Raw genomic sequence first — 17,435 nt, 5'->3', positions numbered from 1 at the left:
TTAAAAATTTTTTTTTTTAACGTTTATTTATTTTTGAGACAGAGAGAGAGCATGAACGGAGGGAGGGGCAGAGAGAGAGGGAGACACAGAATCGGAAACAGGCTCCAGGCTCTGAGCCATCAGCCCAGAGCCTGACGCGGGGCTCGAACTCACGGACCGCAAGATCGTGACCTGGCTGAAGTCGGACGCTTAACCGACTGCGCCACCCAGGCGCCCCTCGTTCCATATTTTTGTCTAACATATAATCCTTATGTAATTTTCGCTCATTGTCCCACTGATGTCCCTAAGGTCAAAAAACAATTCTCCACAAATACTTTTACATTTCTGCATGGTTAGGGCTTTCTGAGAAAAAAAAAAAAATTCTAGTTTGAATAGAAATCCTGAAGAGAAAGATTTCTGGAGTGACAAAAAGTCTTACCTTCCTCCCTCCCCAGCCACTTGTTTACATTCCAAAAAGGTGAATTAGAGATCTTTCCTACCTTTTCCCACATAGGCTTTGTTTACATTCCAGAGCCAGGATCTCTCTGTCCATCTTTGGAAGGAAGGATGGGCAGCTGTGAAGGCCATGCTAGATAAGCTCTGAGACCAATAATTTTAGACTTATTTTTATGTAGTCTGTACATGTAGGTGACACCAGGCCCTTTTTCTGTCACCCCATGGGAAAACAGGGCATAGGAGACTGGGACTAAGATTGCTGTATCAGTAAAAGCAGTTTATCTCTGATCCAGATCTGGAGGTTTCATGTGTGTAAGTGTGTTTGTGCAACTGGGGGAGCATCTCAGACCCTTTATAATTTAGGACTTAACACTTGATAACTTTTTTCCTCCCTAAATCCAGGATCTTATTGGGGAATCCCGTGTTGCATTTACTTTGTCAAGTCTCTTTAGTGTCTTTTAATAGTCACCCTTTAACCTTTCTTTGTCATTCATTACACCAACACTTGTGAAGAGTTTAGACCATTCTTTCGATAGTTGTCTTCCTTTTTTTTTAAATTTTTTTTTTTCAACGTTTATTTATTTTTGGGACAGAGAGAGACAGAGCATGAACGGGGGAGGGGCAGAGAGAGAAGGAGACACAGAATCGGAAACAGGCTCCAGGCTCTAAGCCATCAGCCCAGAGCCTGACGCGGGGCTCGAACTCACAGACCGCGAGATCGTGACCTGGCTGAAGTCGGACGCTTAACCGACTGCGCCACCCAGGCGCCCCAGTTGTCTTCCTTTTTACACATAAAAAAGTATATATATTCTTCTGTACCTTGCTTAATCACTTAACAATGTAGCTCTGAGATTATGCTCTATCAGTGTATTGAAATATTTCCTTCTTTTTTTTTTTTATGACTGCACAATATTTCATTGGTTGGGTATCCTGTTTCCCTAGTATGTAGCATATACAGTAGGTATTCAGTGAGTGTTTGTTGAGGAAGTGGGTGGTTCCAAAAAAAAGAAAAGAAAAAAAAAAGGAGGACGAAAGAAGTGGATGTGGAAAACTGAGCAGAAGAGCAACATATGGCCTGGACAGAGAATAACTGGGGGTCAGACAGACTTGGGATATGAATCCAGTTTTCCTGGCATTAGGCAATTTGGCACAGTAGTTAAGCAAATGAGCTCTGAAACCAGAGCACCTAGGTTTGTCTCCCCACTTACTTAGCTGTATTCCCTTGAGAAGGTTACTAAATCAATTGTTCTCCAGTTTCCTCATCTGTTAAGTAGAGATAAGAGCACCTATTTCATACAGTTGTTGTGAGGACTCAAGAAATATTAGCTATACTTTATACATGGAGCTCAGTGAATGTTAGCTGTACCTTATAATTACTATATTATTAATAATACTTTGTAATTACTCTATAATTTTTCCAAACTCCAGTCTCTTCGTATGTAAAAGAGGGCTAGTAATACCCATTCAACAGGGAAGCTGTTGAGGACTAGGTGATGCAATGCCTGTAAGGCACCTAGCATAGTGGTGAGCACAGAGAAGCAATCATTAAATGCTGTCATTCAAGGCTGGGGGGCGGGGGGCAGAGGAGAAACATGATTACTGGGATGATTATCAGTACAGCTAATTCCCTGAGGATTGTACTATTTATCTTATTCTTTTAATGTTTATTTATTTTTGAGAGAGAGAGAGAGAGCATGAGCATGTGCGCAAGCTGGGGAAGAGCGGAGAGAAGGGGGACAGAGGATCTGAAGCAGGCTTTGCACTGACAGGAGGAAGCCCGATGTGGGGCTTGAACTCGCGAAGGGTGAGATCATGACCTAAGCCAAAGTCGTACACTCAACCGACTCAGCCACCCAGGTGCCCCTTGTTTACTTTATTCTTAACTCAAGCCCAAACACAAACCTCTTGGCTTTGGAGTACCACAAATCTATTTGTGTTTAAATTCCAGTTAGGACACCTGCAAGCTGTGTGATCTTGGACAGTTTGTACCGAGTTTATTGAAAATACACTTGGACAAGTTAATCAAACTTTCTGATCCGTATTTTCCTCACTGATAAAACAGGTGTAACAATAGTACCTATCTCAAAGTTGTTGGAATTAAATAGAATGATGAGTGTAAATCTATCTGATCTCACCTTAGATGCTGATTAAAACAAAAAAAGTAAAGCAGACCCCTGCCTATGTATGTATGCATTGCAAAATATTTTTCTGATTACATCCCCGTCGAGGCCACAGGAATGTGACTTGCAAGCCTCCAACTCAGTGCCACTTCCAATTTTGCCTCTAAAACAGGACTTTTAAAGTGCCTAGAGATCTGTATATGTAAAACTGAAAGCAAAAATAAGTCAACATTAAATTCTTCTAATTCACTGAACAAGATCATCAGTGATATAAAAAGTAAATCTGAATTCATAAATTTGAGGTCATGATTGGATAATGTTCCGGGGGATAGGACATAATCAAAGCTGTGGGAAACTTCTTATCTTTAGGTTTTAGTTCTATTTTATTAGGCTCAGGCGATAAGGTTAAGGAAATAACTCTCAGGAGCAACTGCCAAATGAAAGTTTCATTGTTTTCTTTTATTACCACCACCCCAAAACATCCCTCAGGCCTCCAAGGGAAGGAAGAAAAGTCAGATAAGAGGCAAAATAATACAAGTGGCAAGGTAAGAATCCTCTTGTACCCTTCATGAATGTCACCTCTGAGTAGCCCCTGGTGCAGGCAACCAGTGCCTGTGGTGGGTAGCGGAGTTTCATTGAGGAAGCCATGTGTCCTAGTTGCTGTCCCATTTTTTCCAGGAGATGGGGGTGGGCAATATCCTTATAAGGTCTAATTAGATAATATGAGCATTGGCAAGTTTATCAATGACCTAGATTCTGGCTCCCTGGATTCAGTCACAGTCAAAATAACCTGACCTTGGTGGTCAGTCATTCCACAAAGAATACATAAGATATGAATGTTCTTGGGACTCCTGGGTGATTCAGTCAATTAAGTGTCTGACTCTTGATTCCAGCTCAGGTCATGATCTCACGGTTTGTGAGTTTGAGCCCTGCATCAGGCTCTGAGCTGACAGTACAGAGCCTGCTTGGGATTCTCTCTCTCTCTCTCTCTCTCTCTCTCTCTCTCTCCCTCTCTCCCTCTCTCTCAGCCCCTCCCCTGCTTGCACTCTCTGTGTCCTTGTCTTATTTAAATACATGAACTTTAAAAAAAAAGATACGAATGTTCTTATATTCATTTTGTGAAAGGAAAATGTCACACTTTCACATTTTTTATTAGCTGCAGAAAGTAACTTTGATTTATTACTTGGTATATATTTGGTATATATTTTGCTAACATTAGGAAGACATATATTAAAATCCAACATATGATATTCAGTCATAATAGAAACCTGACAGTAAAATAGAAGTCTGACACCTAAGGACCAACTTGTTCCTTGTGTCTCACAGTGACGTAGTTCCTTTGTATGTTATTGAATGAATGAAGTAGCAAAAACCAGATTTGAATTTATGTCTAACTCCCAAACCCATTTTCATTTTATTTGGGCATGATGTACTTATAAGCAGTCCTTTCTAAATCCCATGAAAATTATCCTGTGAGAAGAATAAATGCTAATGAGTAAAATAGCTAGCTGTCATTTTTGTAGTAGCCCACCAGTGGCAGTGTGCTTAGAATTACAGAATCACACAGAATTCCAGGGGGTAGAAAAGACCATTAACGTTATCAAATCTAGGGATTTTCAAATATGTTCAGGTAATAGAGCTCCTAGAAGTCACAGTGCTCTTTGCAAAACATCACAGATTACTGAGAGCTAATATCATTACATAAACAAGAAATGATTTCACTAGCAGACACAGCATGGTGTAACGGGAAGGACCAGCCTTTGAAGTCTCACAGATTTGACTTTTCCATTCACTAGCTTGTGACTTTGAGTAAGTTAATTACTCGAGTTAGTTAACCTTTTTGTACCACTGATGCCTCATGTGAAAAATGAGGAAAGTAAATCCCTGTTTCAGGGTTGTTAAGGATTACTTTTAGCACATGTAACTGTTTACACACTGACAAATGGTAGCTATAGGTCCATAATTTTGTATCCAAAGTACTCCAAGCCAGATTTACTTCAGAATTAGGATTTTTTTTTTGGATTTAGAAAATGTAATATAGGAAATGGGTCATATAAGTAAGATCCAGTTGAGTCTAAGGCAGTACTCTATAATCTAACACATCTATGTTTCTGCAGTTTGTACCAAGCCATCTTGCATTTAGTTTGGGAATTTGGACTTGTGGATAAGGAATTGTAAACATTATTTGAAGGTAATATGACTGCTATATATAGGTAGATCTCCAAAGTTTAAGAAAATATGTATTTTTTTTTTTGATGAAAGATATATTGGTGCCACATTCAAATCCTTTTTCCCAGTTGATGCATCCAATCTCCAGTAACTACCAGTGTTGGTTGATAACAACTCACAGTTTTTCCCCTTCTTGGAAACTTGTCCTCAACCAAACAAGAGCCATCTCTCCAGGGGGCAAAGGAAGTGGGGAGAATTGTCAATGGCTGTCTGACATAGTCCCATGTCTGAAGATAGTAATTTTAGAGTATAATTCTTGTTTCAGAGTTTCCCTGTGGGATTAGATTGAAGCTGGTCTTCAAATCTACACTGTTCTGGGGTGCCTGGGTGGCTCAGTCAGTTAAATGTCCAACTCTTGGTATTGGCTCAGGTCATTCATGAGTTCAAGCCCCTTATCAGGCTCCACGCTGGAAGTGTGGAGCCCGCTCAGGATTCTCTCTTTCTGCTGCCCCCCCCCCAAAATAGATAAATAAACCTAAAAAAAATCTACACTGTTCCTTAGTTTTTCTCCCCTCTCTACTACTGCTTATCTCTCTCCTCTTTTCCTAAGAGCAAATCCCTCCATAAGTCACTTGAACTAGAATCCCTATCTCAGGCTCTGCTTCTAGGGAACCTAAGACATTTGTTGCCAAGAATGCTCCTAAAAAGCGGATACTAAATGATGGAATTCTGGAGTTGGATCATACAGACTGTGGTAGATGGAGCATGAAATTCTCTGGCATACTGTAGATGCAATTGCAGTCTTTCGCCTGTAGTGAATTGGGGTGGGACACAGGTAGAAGGAAGGGGATGCTCAGTGTAACAGGTACAATGTCTCAGGCATTTGTAAGATATTTGGGAAATAACAACTATAAGGATTGTGGAAGTGGGTGACTATTGCTAAGAGCCATTGGTTAACTGATGAAAGAAAATGACAGGCTCAGATCTGTTAATCAACAATTCAAAGCAAAGGACCTCACTGTTAGCATTTAAAGAAACCCTCATCTTTTGCAGCCAATGGTCAGAGACAGTTAATTATAAAGCAGAATAGTGAGAATTGGAGAATTGTTTTATTATATATATTTTAATTATTTAATATACAGTAAAATATTGGTTTCAGAAGAATTCAGTGATTCATCACTTACATACAACATCCAGTGCTCATCACAACAAATGCCCTTCTTAATACATATCACCCATATAGCCCATCTCCCACCCACATGCCTCCATCAACCCTCAGTTTGTTGCCTATTGTTTAAAGTCTATTGTAGTTTGTTTCCCTTTCTCCTCTTTTTTTCCCCATCTTCCTATATGTTCATCTGTTTTATTTCTTAAATTCCACATATGAATGAAATCATATATTTGTCTTTCTTTGGTTGACTTATTTTGCTTAGCATAATACATTCTAGCTCCATCCATGTCATTACAAATGGCAAGATTTCATTTTTTTGATGGCTGAGTAATATTCCGTTGTATATGTATACCACATCTTCTTTATCCATTCATTGGTCGATGGAAATTTGGGCTCTCTCCATAGTTTGGTTATTGTTTATAATGTTGTTATAAACATCAGGGTACATGTACCCCTTCAAATCTGTATTTTTGTATCCTTTGGGTAAATACATAATAATTTAATTGCTGGATCATAGGGTAGTTCTATTTTTAGTTTTTTGAGGAACCTCCATACTGTTCTTCAGAGTGGTTGCACCAGTTTGCATTCCCACCAGTAGTGCAAGAGGGTTCCCCTTTCTCTGCATCCTCACCAACACCTCTTGTCTCTTGTGTTGTTAATTTTAGCCATTCTGACAGGTATGAGGTGGTATCTCATCATGGTTTTGATTTGTATTTCCCTGATGATGAGTGATGTTAAGTATCTTTTCATGTGTCTGTTAGCCATCTGGATGTCTCCTTTGGAAGAGTGTCTATTCATGTCTTCTGCTCATTTCTTAACTGGGTTATTTGTTTTTTGGGTGTCAAGTTTATAAATTCATTATAGATTTTGGATACTAATCCTTTTTCAGATACGTCATTTGCCAATATCTTCTTCCGTAGGCTGCCTTGTAGTTTTGTTGATTATTTCCTTTGCTGTGCAGAAGCTTTTTATCTTGATGAAGTCCCAATAGATAGATAAAGACCCCCCCCTAAAAATGAAAATTACAGGCCAATATCTCTGATGAAACTGGCTGCAAAAATTCTCAACAATATGCTAGAAAATTGCATTCAACAATACATTAAAATAATTATTCACTAAGACCAAGTGGGATTTATTCCTGGCCTCCAGGGCTGGTTCAATATTTGCAAGTCAAGCAATGTGATACATCACGTTAATAAAAGAAAGGATAAGAACCATATCCTGCCAATAGATGCAGAAAAAGCATTTGACAAAATATAGCATCCATTTTTGACAAAACCCTTCAACAAAGCAGGAAGAGACGGAACATACCTCAATATCATAAAGGCCATATATGAAAGACCCACAGCTAATATCATCTTCAGTGGTGAAAAACTGAGAACCTTTCCCCTATGGTCAGGAACAAGACAAGGATGCCCACTCTCACTATTATTATTTAATATAATACTGGAAGTCTTAGCATCAGCAATCACACAACAAAAAGAAATAAAGGGCATACAAATCACCAAGGAAGTAGTCAAACTTCCACCATTTGCAGATGATATGATACTCTATTTAGAAAACCTGAAAGACTCCACCAAAAAATTACTAGAACTGATACATGAATTCAGCAAAGTCGCAGGATGTAAAATCAATGCACAGAAATTGGTTGCATTTCTACACACAAATGAAGAGGCAGCAGAAAAATAAATCAAGGAATCAATCCCATTTACAATTGCACCAAAAAAAAAGATACCTAGGAATAAACCTAACTAAAGAAGTAAAAGATCTGTAATTTGAAAACTATAGAAGACTTATGAAAGCTATTGAAGAAGACACAAAGAAATGAAAAAACATTCCATGGTCATGGATTGGAAAAATAAAAATAGTTAAAATGTCTGTACTAGCCAAAGCAATCTATACACTTAATGCAATCCCTATCAAAATACCACCAGCATTCTTAGCAGAGCTAAATCAAACAGCCCTAAAATTTGTATGGAACCACAAAAGACCCTGAAGAGCCAAAGCGATCCTGAAAAAGAAAAACAAAACTGAAGGCATCATGATTCCAGATTTCAGGCTATATTACAAAGCTGTAGGGATCAAGACATTATGGTACTGCCACAAAAACAGACACATAGATCAGTGAAACAGAATAGAACACCAGAAATTGACCCACAACTATATGGTCAACTCATGTTCAACAAAGCAGGAAAGAATATCCAGTGGAAAAAAGATAGTCTTTTCAACAAAATGTGTTGGGAAAACTGGATGATGACACACAGAAGAACGAAACTGGACCACTTTCTTACACGATACACAAAAATAAATTCAAAATGGATGAAAGACCTAAATGTGAGATAGGAAATCATCAAACTCCTGGAGGAGAACACCCGCAGCAACCTCTTTGACCTTGGCCAGGGCAACTTCTCAATAGACATGTCACGGAAGGCAAGAGAAACAAAAGCAAACATGAGAATTGGAGAATTTTAGAAAAGACTGAATTTTCAGTATAGGAGAGTCTCCTCATAAAACTTGGGTCCTGATAGGGAAAAAGTAGAACCCCAAGATCTGAGGCAAAGATATCTAAGTAAATGTCCTTGAGAAATTTGAATCCCAAGATTCCTCTGAATCCTGTAGTAACCGAACTAACATGAGTTTGCTTCTTGGTGAATCACGGATAGAAACTACACCAGGTGAGTTGTTGCATGAATGAAACTATTTGCAGCAAATAAGGAGATCACGGGGAATAATTTCCAAAGCCAGGACTCCCTGAGCAAGGGTGAATGGGCTCCTTTCATTTAGGATTAGGATGAATATTTAAATAGGGAAGTCTTGGGGCGCCTGGGTGGCGCAGTCGGTTAAGCGTCCGACTTCAGCCAGGTCACGATCTCACGGTCCGTGAGTTCGAGCCCCGCGTCAGGCTCTGGGCTGATGGCTCGGAGCCTGGAGCCTGTTTCCGATTCTGTGTCTCCCTCTCTCTCTGCCCCTCCCCCGTTCATGCTCTGTCTCTCTCTGTCCCAAAAATAAATAAAAAACGTTAAAAAAATTAAAAAAAAATAATAAATAGGGAAGTCTTGTCATATATGTAGAGGCAGGCATAAGGTCATGCATGCTCCTTAAGGAAACATGCCTGTACATACAGTATATGTTATGTAAATGAAGCTTGTGCTCCTCCTTGGGTGGAGATTTTAGTATTATAATGAGGTAAAAGTAATTGTCGGTCATTCCAGAGGTCACTCCATGGCTTATCTGTGCAGGCGCAAATTGGGGAGTTAGCTCAAACTGGTCCGGGTGATCTGGGCCACCACAGCTCTTCCTCTGAGTAGTTGTTACTGCCTGTGGGATGGTTTCAGTTTCCATCATGAGATGTTATGCCTGTAGGGTCTTTTGTCTGAGTTAAGAGATGAGCCAGAAAGAAAAGCTTAAGGGAAAATGTGGAACAAATGTCAGTGGGTACAAGCAGGTGAGCAGTAAACATCAGGTCTTGGGGTCTAGCTGGTGACACTCTGGGCCTATATAAGTGACTGTCTCTCAGGAAGGAAGATAAAGACTCATCCCTCTGCACTTTGTAGGTACCTTATAAAACAATGCAAGTCCTCTTGAGGATATGCCCTGATTTCTCCTCCTGGTCACGGATCCATAACTAGGATCAAATAGCCCAGTGAGGCAAGATTATATCCCAGAGCAGCTATAGGACCTGACTTCCATATAATGGCAAGTAGTAGGGGAGTATAACTGAGAGTTCGATAAATGGGTGTGGGATTTAAGGCTGGATAAGGGAGAGTCATCAGTATCAGGGCACTCTCCTATGACACAGGATTTAATACTCTGCAAGGACCCCAAGAGATGGTTCTACACTACTGGGATGGTTCTTTGAAGCTTGAAAAGAACGATAACCCATATCCGCATTAAATCAAACAGACATGCCAGAACTGCCAGGAAAAACTGTGGCTAAAGGAATCAAACGGTTCAAAGAGGTAGGCTTGCTATAATGGCTCTATTATCTAAGACTGAAAAATCCACCAGTTGATTGTGCTTTTTTGGAAGGGCCTGGAAGATACTCCATTTATTGAAGCACCAAGGAATGCACTAGGTAAGGAAAGCACTAGCATCATTGAGAATCTTGTAGCAACTGTTGTCTCTAAGTCAGGACTGATGGTAGGAAGTGGGCTCCCTAGTAGCAGTGGGGATAAGACTTCAGACTAGAGGCCAGATGGCAGTACTTAACCCTCAGAGGGGTGGACTTAATGTCAGAATGGTAGCCAGGAAGGTCTGGCTGACAGATTTTGGAGATAGCTCAAAGAACATGTTGTTCTCAGAGCCAATATAGATTGACTGCCTATTATATATAACTAAAAGAGATCAAGAATGGATAAGTAGACAAAAAAGACAATTAATATATTATTCTACTTATATGAGGCATCTAAAGTAGTCAGATTCATAGAAACAGAAAATAGAATAGTGGTTGTCAGAGGCTGGGGAAGGGGAAGATGGGGAGTTACTTAATAGGTATAGAGTTTTAGTTTTGCAAGATGAAAAAGTTCTGGAGATCTCTTGCACAACAATGTGAATATACTTAACACTACTGAACTGTACACTTTATTTAATTTTTTTTTTTGCGTTTTATTTATTTTTGAGACAGAGAGAGACAGAGCATGAACGGGGGAGGGGCAGAAAGAGAGGGAGACACAGAATCGGAAGCAGGCTCCAGGCTCTGAGCCATCAGCCCGGAGCCTGACGCGGGGCTCAAACTCACGGACCGCGAGATCATGACCTGAGCTGAAGTCGGACGCTTAACCGACTGAGCCACCCAGGCGCCCCTGAACTGTATGTACACTTAAACATGGTTAAGATAGTAAATTTTATGTTGTTTTTTCACCATAATTTTTTTAATTATTAAAAAAATGGATGAGGAGGAAAAGGCTGAAAATCTTTGCCTATTGTCAGACTCAGAAGCTACCAACTGAAGGAGACCAGGTTCCCATCACGAAGGACCCTGCAAAATCACAGCAAGTAAATATGGTAGTGATTCCCCGAGTCCTTCCCCAAAGGGAACTATGGCCATTTGTATATTATTTATATATAATAATATTAAATATATATTAATATATAAAATTAATATTAAATATATACTTATATATTTATGTTATATACTATAACTCTAGTATTCTAGTTATCTGAATAAAAATACCCAGATCTTTTTAGGGTTGATGAATACAGGATCCAAATTAACACTGATACCCGGGGACCTAAAACATTAACATCGTTCTTTTATTGAAATAGGAGCATAAGTGAATCAGTTAATAAATGGAGTCTTTGGCCAGGTTCTACTAGATACAGACCTACCCAGTTATTTCCCCTGTTCCTGAATGTATAATTGAATGGACATACATAGAAATGAAAGAACTCTCACGTTAGTTTCTGATCTGTAGAATATGAGCTACTAAGTAGTTGTAAGAAAGGCCAACCGGAAGCCCCTGAAACAGCTCCTTGACAATGGCCAACGAACCGTGAGATCATGACCTGAACTGAAGTCAGACGCCTAATTGACTGAGCCACCCAGGCACCCCTGTCATATTCACATTTAATTCACCAGTCTGTCCTCTGCAAAAATTGATGGACCATGGCAGATAACAAGAAGACTAACACAAATTTGATCAAGAAGTGGCTCCAACTACACCTGCTATGCTAGATGTGATAGCTTTCTAGAAGAGTTTAACAGGTACATGGTGTGCAGCCACTGATCTGGCAAATGTATTCTTTTCCACACCCATTTGAAAAGATGATCACATAGGATGGGCAACAGTATACATTCATGGTCTTGACCCACTGTCATGTTAATTCACATGCTCTCTGTCCATAAGATAGTCTAAAGGGACCTGAACTTTTTGCAAAACATCATATTGGCCCAGTATGCCAATACTGTCATGTTAATCAGACATAATAAGAAGTAAATGTCAATTGGTCTGGATGTCTTAGTAAGTAAGGCACATGTACTCCAGAATGTGAGGCAGAAACTACACAAAGATTAGAGGCTTACTACATCAGTAAAGTTTTTAGGGGTTCAATGATCTGAAATTTTCCAGGACATTCCCTCCAAAGAAAAGAACAAGCCATTGCACAAAGTACCTCTTACCACCAAGAAGAAAACATGTTTGGTAGACCTATTTGGGTTTTGGAGGCAGCATATTCTGCACTTGGAAAATACTGCTATGACCCATTTATAAGTGGATACAAGTTGGTACCTTTGACTAGGGCCCAGAGCAAGAACGGGCTCTGAAAGGTCAAGGCTGAGGCATAAGCAAATGCTATATAACTCAATAAATCCCATGATACTTGAGCTATCTGGGGTAGACAACAACACGGTATGAAACCTCTGGCTACCTACCAGTCAATTCAAATATTTGGTCATCCATGGATTTCTAAATTAAATTGATTCAAGTTTACCTCATATGTGCTTACTGTATTCCAGGCCCTGTCCTGGACACCAAAGACACAAAGATGTAATAAAACCCATCCCCTGTTCCCAAGTAACTCAGAGTCTATTTTACTCTTACTATTGTATGCTGTATGATTCATCCATTCTTCTATCCTTCCTGGCATTTGCTAAGTAAGATTCAGGTAGTAACAAAGAGGGGTCAGATGGGGAAAAACTTGAGAACAATTCTATTAATTAAAAATATACTACACATTAGGCCAAGACCACCATGATTTGATTTGAACAATCTATATTAGTCATGATTTATTTTTAAGTTTATTTGAGAGAGAGAGAGAGAGTGAGCATGAGCATGAGAAGGGGATGGTCAAAGAGACAGAGAGACAGAGAGAGAAAGAGAGAATCCTAAGCAGGCTCAGCACTGTCAGTGTGGAGCCCAATGCAAGGCTCAAATCCACAAACTGTGAGATCATGACCTGAGTGGAAACCAAGAGTTGGATAGTTACCCGACTGAGCCACCCAGGCATCCCAGTCATGCTTTAACAATAAAATCTCATTTACTGAGTCCATACTATATGCACACACTTCATATACATTTATTTTCCCCAATAATTCTGCAAGGTATTCTCATCTCTCACTCTCCACATGGAAAAATGGAGGATTATTAGGCAATTAAGTAAAACATCCAAGTCACATACAGAGTGGTGGAGCTCAGATTTGAATATATGACTACTGCTAGCACCTCAAACCCTCTTTACCATTACACCTTACTACCTTCGTGCTACTTCCAGCAGTCCACAGTCGTCTAAAAATATCTTAATCTGTTCCAACTCTTTCATTTAACATATCTGCCGCCCTCCAGTGACCAGAGAGCTCTTCAAAGCACTCCTTTTCATCTGTGATCGGAAGATTCTTATAGAAGAAATGCAAATGTCTTCTCTCTAGGATCATTTAAAGGGAACACTCACTCAAGCTAGCTTAAACAAATAGTAATGGTGGCAGAGGGAGGTATTTTAACAACAAAAGAATGGAAGCTGAAACAGAGCAGACCTGAGCTGAAACCAAGAGTCAGATGCTTACCCACTGAGTCACCCAAGCACCCCTGATTCGGCAAAGTTTTGTAGTTTTCAGGGTAGCAGTCTTTTGCCTCCTTGGTGAAGTTTGTTTCTAAGTATATTATTCTTTTTGATGCTATTGTAAGTGGAGTTGTTTTCTTAATTTCCTTTTTGGCTTGTTCATTGTTAGTATATAAAAAAACAACTGATTTTTGTATGTTGGTCTTGTACCCTGTAACTTTGCCAGATTTATTAGTTCTAACTATTTTTGTAGACTTTTTTTTTTTTTTTAAGAACAAAAAAATCTCACTGGCAAATAAGCAACCCAGGGAAAGAAAAAGGGTAACTAGGCTTCACGAGGACAGGAATGTTGAAGCTATTTTCTGAGGTTGATCTCTCTCTCTAGGGCTATATAACCTATCAAGTCCACTTCATTCTTGCCAGCTTCCCCAGCTTACACATGGCCCACTATTCGTGCTCTATCTAGTCCCATGTTGGGAGTAGTTTACTTAAAAAATAAATTAAAATATGGGGTGCCTGGGTGACTCAGTTGGTTGAACGTCCGACTTCAGCTCAGGTCGTGATCTCATGGTTCATGGGTCTGAGCCCCACGTTGAGCTCTGTGCTGACAGCTCAGAGCCTGGGAGCCTGCTTCAGATTCTGTTCCCTCTCTCTCTGCCCCTCCCCTGCTGGTGCACTGTATCTCTCTCTCTCTCAAAAATAAACATTACAAAAAATTTTGTAAAAAATAAAATAAGAGTAAGACTGGAATATCTGTCCCACTGGACTGTTAAATAACTCTGTATTCAATACGTATTAGTTATTATGAGTAGACTACATGTTGGGCACTATGCTAGATATTGGGGATAAAAGATGTATGACACCCCATGTGCCATCAGGGTGTTCATGATCTAGAAGGGGAAAATATAATTTACAAATAAAAAGGGGAAAATTTATTTACAAATAAAATAATATTACAGTAAAAATGTGTGTAAAGGAATGGAAGCTTGAAACAGAATGGCATGTTGGAGATAAATGTAAGGATGGGACATGCTCAGATATGAGATTTAGGTAGTTTGTGAACTGAAGGGAGTGACTCCATAGGGAGGCTATGATAATTCAGGCAAACTCATATGTGACAGAGCAAAAAAGGTTGAACTGGGAGGGTAGCAGTGTAGAATAGAGCCTTGCTGTGCCTAGAAACATGAGCTCCTTTCTCCCATGGCTTGAGACACGACACACCTTAACCATTTAGGGGGTCCTAAGGAACCCTGTTCAGCCATTTTTCAGGCATCACTTTATAGAGGAGAAAACAGGCTCAGAGATCAAGGCCATTATTGCACTATTACAGGGGCACTATTCACATTGTATTCTATGAAAATGGCCCTCCCTGGAAGACAAACATGAATGATGGCCCCTGAAGTTGTGCATTGTAGCAGCCATGTTGTAAAGGTTACAGCACGGTAGGTAATGGAACTGATCTCCAACTAAAAACCTGTGCATTTCGTGTTATGTTATACTATACTATACTATACTAGGTCTTACTATTTATGGGTATATTGCATAGTTAGGTTAAACACTGAATTACAACAAAGAAACAAATCAAAACACCCCAATATGGGTCTTCACAGGAACCTGGTAAGCATATTAAAATTAGTTTAATGGAATCCCACAAATACTAGTTACTTGACAACAAATCAAAGTGCTTGTTGTATTTTTTTAAGTTTATTTATTTTGAGAGAGAGAGAGAGAGAGAGAGAGAGACGGAGAGCGAGAGCACAAGCAGGGGAGGGGCAGAGAGAGAGGGAGGGTCCCAAGCAGGCTCCGCACTGCCAGTGCAGAGCCCATCATAGGGCTGGGCTCAAACCCACGAACTACGAGATCATGACCTGAGCCAAAAACAAGAGGCAGACATTTGGCCAACTGAGCCACCCAGGCACTCCTTGCTTGATGTAGTCTTAAACCATTACTTAATAGGAAAAATAGGATAAAATAAGTATGGGTCCCAACAATTTACTTTGGGCTTCCCAAGACAGATAAATGAGTAGCTTTATATGATTGGAAAGGACTAATCACAAAAATTAAGACCATGAATGAATTTCTACAGACGTTTAATTATCCCAAAAATTTAAGGTGAATTTCCCCAGAAAATACTTCTATAGTTATCGCGGCAATAAATACATGATCTTAGTAAAAAGTATACATTTAGTTATGCTTCGTATATTAAAAACTATAGAACTAGTATTTATGCCAAGAACACTACTTACAAAAGTTTCATCCATACTCTTACCTGTGCCTACTCACTCTAAAGGCAGGAACAATTTCTTTGGATTGAGTCAGGATCTCAATATGCTTTGTTCAGGAAAGGGGAAGGTTTGAAAATATAAAGCAAAAAAGAATATTGGCTCTTTGCACCCAAGAGAGGCCAGCCATTCAGAGTTGTTGTCAATAGGATAAAAGGAAATACTGACTGGAGCTCCTCTGGGTCAGTAGTTAAAATGTGATCAAAAGGAAAAAGAGCAGTGTGTGTGTGTGTGCGTGTGTGTATACATATATATATATATATATACACACAGTACCATTGTATGTACAGTACCACTGTACCACAGTACAAAAAATGGCCAATACCATTTCATATATATATATATGTATATGTATATGTATATATATAGTTTTATGGATCTTGATAAAAACAGACATTTCTGAAAACATAAAATCACTTCCTTGAGAATTTTCAGAAATGAGATTCACCAAACTGCAGGAGCAGAAAAAACGTTAAGATTTAGAAACATATCACTTTCCTGATGATGAAATTCAGAGTAGTTAGGTCACCTGCCTGAGGTCACACAGTTAATGGCACAATCTGGACTAGGACCCAAGTTTCCTGACTTCCAGACGAGAGCTCTGTTTTTAAAAATTTGCTATACTATCTCTTATATGTCCTTAACCACTTGGAAGTATCCATAACCCTCTCTGCCCCACAATGTACCCCTTAGGGACTGTCAGAAGAACAAAATTCTGGACTATGTAGAATATTTAGAGCTACTGATGTAACAATGGATGAAACATTATGTCAAATAATGACTAGGCTAAAATTCATCTGGGGGTGGGGAGTAGAGAGGAAATACAAAAGAAGGAAATTCTGTAGACAATAATAAGAGAAGCACAAGAGGAAATATTATCCTCTTTTGTTATTTTATTACTGTTACTTTATTTTGTAGTTAAGTCCATATATTATATAAAACAGAACAGGAAAAATGAACAAATTTATAAAATAAATTGAAGTGTCTGGATGAAAAAAATACAAGAGCTTTGCCTTCTTGTCTATAGATCTCTTGATATGTTGTTGGTCTTGCACTTTAGATATCAAATAAAGATATCTAGCTTGAAACAAAAGCTGATATGCTACAAGGTTAAGCCACAGTTAGTTTGCTGGTAGGCCAGGAAATGACAGGTTTTCTAAATCTTATCCTTAAATATTGGCTACAACAAATGCTGATATGGCAAAATGCAAGCTTTTATCATCAGACAGCAAGAGGGAATCTTGAATTAATGAATGCAACTTACCTCCAAGTCTTCTGAAAGGAGGTGAAAAAATAAATACTGTATTTTACCAGTGTCCCCCCAAAAGCATTACTCTAAGCATGCAGGAGGATGCTGTGAGCAGCTACAACAGTAAGATCCAATCCAGAGGTAGGTTCAAGACCAATAGTAGGAGAGTGGTTGAAGAAATCCTCCTGGGGCCAGTACCATTTCATAGAATGACATTTTGTGCTGGGGAATGAGTCTATGGCCTATCTTGTTCTGACTCAAAAGAACATTCCTCATTTTAACCTTGCTGGAAACAGGTATTTTTGCACCTGCTATTAAGAACAGCTAGTATACAGGATAAGGCTGGCATAAAATTATTTAGCAAGCACATGCTAGCTATTCCAGTTTGAAATCTACCAAACTATGAAATTAATGGGGAAATAAAAAGTTGAAGATGGAGTTGTTGTTCCTCAAGATGGGGGGAAAATGTCTTACAAAAAGAGGGGGTTAGGCACTCACTTAACTCTATATGGAGA

The 17,435-nt window shown here is 39.3% G+C and overlaps 1 long non-coding RNA gene across 1 annotated transcript in view; it reads left to right on the top strand.

Annotated features, from left to right (window-relative positions):
- The window catches only part of LOC115520456, a 53,123-nt gene that overhangs the window by 20,092 nt on the left and 15,596 nt on the right, over nt 1–17,435 (top strand). The gene's annotated exons all lie outside the window — the stretch shown is intronic.

Source organism: Lynx canadensis, chromosome C1 (assembly GCF_007474595.2).
Source record: "Lynx canadensis isolate LIC74 chromosome C1, mLynCan4.pri.v2, whole genome shotgun sequence".
Classification (NCBI taxonomy): domain Eukaryota; kingdom Metazoa; phylum Chordata; class Mammalia; order Carnivora; family Felidae; genus Lynx; species Lynx canadensis.
Note: the sequence above shows the minus strand (reverse complement) of the source record. Positions and strands in the feature narration are given on the sequence as shown.